Genomic DNA, 4,111 nt, shown 5'->3' with positions numbered 1-4,111 from the left:
GGGGGGACCTTAAGGCCAAGAGAATTGTACAAAAGACACTCATAGAACTAAATAGTTAATGGATACTAAAACACATATTTCTCATTTTCTTTGATGAAATATTAAAAACATTGTTTCAGGCCTGGCAGTGATGGTGCACGCCTTTAGTCCCAGCACTCTGGAGGCAAAGGCAGGCGGATCTTTGTGAGTTTAAGGCCAGCCTGGTCTACAGAGCGAGATCCAGGAAAGGCACAAAGCTACACAGAGTAAACCCTGTCTCGAAAAACAAACAAACAAACAAAAAAAAAACCGTGTTTTAGACCCAATTTTAGTAGTGTATCTGCTTCTTGATGCCAAAATGGATCTAACTGGTTCAAAAGGGATGTACGTACAAATGGAAGTGAGAGATTTCATGATGGCTTAACAAAGGAGTGAGCATAGATTTTACTGTCAGAAAAGAATGAGAGAGTTTCAGCTGCTTGAGAGAGAAAGGCTTTGGAAGAGCCATCGTGATGAGTGGGCATATAAGTTTAGTAGATACATACAAGATCAGAGCTTAGCACTCCTGAGAGCCCACTGAAGATGGGGTGGCTATAAATCTAAGGTGAAGCACTGTCAGCATGCTTGTGCTTTCTCTGCAGGTATGCTGAGATGTTTGAGTGCTTTCAGTAAGCAGAATGAGGTGCTTAATCAGGGTTGGCATTTTGCCAGTCACGTTTTTAAAGCACTAGAACGAGGTAAAGAGGTTGAGGGCTTCTACGTGGGAGTGGCTAAAGTGATTAAACACAGAGGCTAACACGGGTAAAGAAAAACTGAGATAAAGATCAGGCAGATGACAGTGAAGAATGGATTGGGTCAAAGGACTGGATGCCTCATCAGAAACAAAAGAATTGTCAGGGAGAAACTAACACGTATTGGAAAGAGAACATGTTGTGAGAGCAGCATGCTTAGGTATGAAATTTGGGGGAGGTTAAGTATTGGACACATCAATAGAGTAGAAATTGAAGTCATATAGAATAGGCTAAGCATAAAGTCAGTAAGAAAATGAGATGAGAAGAACATTGGAGACTATATGTGACTTTATGACTTATTATATAATTACCAGTAAGCTGAGATGCTAACAGTTCTTCCACTAGGCTTGGCATTTCAGGGTAGGAAGGAGAAGTCAGTTACAACTAGTAATGAGAAAAAAAGAAGACAGTTTTATCCCCTCCAGATCTGATGGTGTGGGTGATGGAGTTTTTGTACTTCAGCAAAACAAAACAGAGCAGATATATCATTCATGTCAATGGGCACTGGGTATGTGTATCTGCCTCTACCATCTGTATGTGTATCTATCTGCTATCTACTTAGTGGTTATATAAAAGAATATAAAGATACATGTGAGGGTATACATAAGTGTGACTCACATTATCAATTATTACTAGGAGGAGAGTGTTCAAAAAGAAGAGAAATGTTCTAGTTTTGCAATATTAGTATACACATTAAGCATATTTAATAATAACAAATTTTTGTAACCCCCAATTATATCAAGAACGTTGCCAATCTTCTATCATTTCTGTCTTCATCACTATGCTATCCTCAGAAAGTAAGGACACTCTTAACTTTTATGGCCATCTTTTCCCTGTATTCTTCATAGTTGTATCACCAGCTTGCTTCTCTCCAGTCCCCAGACGCTGCGGCATTGCAGATTTGATCAGCATTTAAGTATTTTTTTGTCACTGTTATTTTAAAGTTAATTTTGATCTACAGGCTTCCCCTTCATGCTTTTGCCTTTAAAATTTTTTTTATCAAGGAACCTTAATCATTTGACCTGTAACATTTCTCAGAGATTGGATTCTTCTGAATTCATACTCATGATAAAAACTTGAACAATCTCTTGGTGAATTTCAGTAAATTGACAGGCAAATGTAGAGGCTTAAGTGGATCTGTGTTGAGTCCCATTGAAAAGAGTATAAGTGTATTGATTTCTTTCCCACAGAAGCACATAATATGTAGCTGCTTCTCTTTCAGTGAAGTTGACAGCTGTTGATACTCAGTATCAAGATTTATAAACACATTGAGGATTGCAAATTTGGGATATTTTATTCCTTAAGTTTATATTAAATACTATCTTAAGGAGGAGTTATTTTGCCTACTCTTTTTTTTTTTTTTGATTTTTTGAGACAGGGCCTCTCTGCGTAGCTTTGCGCCTTTCCTGGAACTTGCTTTGTAGCCCAGGCTGGCGTCAAACTCACAGAGATCTGCCTGGCTCTGCCTCCCAAGTGTTGGGATTAAAGGCATATGCCACCACCACCCAGCTTATTTTGCCTACTCTTTAATTACTCCATGATACAAAATTTAAAACCCATGTAATTACCCTTATTTATCTGTATGAAATATAATATATTAGTAGGGTTAAGGTAACTTTATATAGTATTCAAAGCAAAGCACAAATTGTCTGATCTTTGGCCAAGAGGACCTTCATTAGACAGTCTTATTTTGGCAAAATTAAGTATTTATGCATGTGTGCTTGTTTATGCATTGGTGACATGGTGATGGTGATGGTAGTGGTGGTGGTGTGGTGGTGGTGGTGTGGTGGTGGTGGTGGTGGTGGTGGTGGTGGTGTGCGCACACACACGTGTGGGGAGGCCAGAGGTCAATTTCAGCTACTATGTACCTTATTTGGGAGAGACAGTGTTTCTCACTGACATGGGAACATTGATTATGCTAGGTTGGTTGGCTGGCCAGAAATATATAGGGTGCTATTTGTGTCTGTCTCTCCAGTGCTGGGATTACAAATACACATCACTGTGCCTGGTCTTTTTACATGGCTTCTGGGGAATGGACTCAGGTCTGCGTGTATACACAGCAAACACTTACTCACTGACCTATGTTCCTGCCCCCAAAACTAACATAATTTAAACAATGACTCTAATTATCTTTGCTAGCTCCATGGCCAGCTTGTATAACATGGTGTTGCACACTCAGCTGGGTCATACCTTTTTCCAAGTAGTTGTAGTATTTTGCTCAGTACATGTTGGTGTTAGAATATAGAGAGACTCACTGTAATAGTTTTATTCCTTGTTTCAGGGCAGGCTAAATTTTACATTCACACGATGTATGTATATTGTATTGTTTTTGCAATGACAGATATATTGTGCAATGTGATGTTTCAAACCACGTGATGTCAGAAACCCTTCTAACTGCTGTGACAGAATAGCTGGCAAAATAAACTCCAGGAAAGTTTTGTTTCTGCTTAAAGTTTGAGCTTGCACTCCACCATAGTGGGGAAGTCATGACAGCAGAGTCACGAGGCATCTAGTTCCACAACCAAGAAACAGAGAGACCAGCGATGACACCTAGCTCACTCTCTCCTTTTTATTCTGTCCAGACCGCCAATCTATGGAATGTTGCCATCTGTAACTGGAACTAGTCTCCCACTTCAGTTACCACAATCTAAACACTCCCCTCACAGACCTGCCCAGCGGTCTGGTCTGTCTCCTAGGCGATTCTAACTCCCATCAAGTTGACCATCAGTGTTAACTATCAGCACATGTACACACTGTGGAATGATTAATAAAAACTAACAAACAAGTGAATTTTCCTCAAACAGTTATCACTTTGGGATGGGGGTGATCACTCATTATCTATCACTTTTGAGTTAAATCTTGCCATTTGTACATGGAGAAACATGGGGGGGGGTAGCATATTGAGAGAAATACCTACACGTGTTTTTATTCATAATGTGAGATTTTAAAAGTTATTCTCAGAAATAGTAGAGAATAGAATTATCATCAGGACTGGCAGCTGGGAGGAACACATACATTGGAAAACAGTGGTAAAAGGATGTGGACTTACAGGTGCACAGGGGACTCTGTTCAAGAAGGCATTTACCCAGCATGGTAATGAGTGCTAATGGTAAATAGGCATATTCTATCTTTTTACTTTGCTTCAATGCTCATTAAAAATGCTGCTTTTCAAAAGCACTTTCAAAGTTTAGGGTACCCCAGGGTCCAGCAAGTCTGTAGGCAGCATGTTTCTGATAGCACATGCTTGTTTTGTGTTGCTCTGCCACCTTGGTAATTCTAAGGGAATTTCCAGATCTTTCATTATTATGTATCTTTGTTACAGTGGACTGAAGTAGCAATAT

The sequence above is a fragment of the Onychomys torridus genome, chromosome 4, assembly GCF_903995425.1.
Source record: "Onychomys torridus chromosome 4, mOncTor1.1, whole genome shotgun sequence".
Lineage (NCBI taxonomy): Eukaryota > Metazoa > Chordata > Mammalia > Rodentia > Cricetidae > Onychomys > Onychomys torridus.
The sequence above is the reverse complement of the archived record's forward strand: the minus strand, read 5'-3'. Positions refer to the sequence as shown.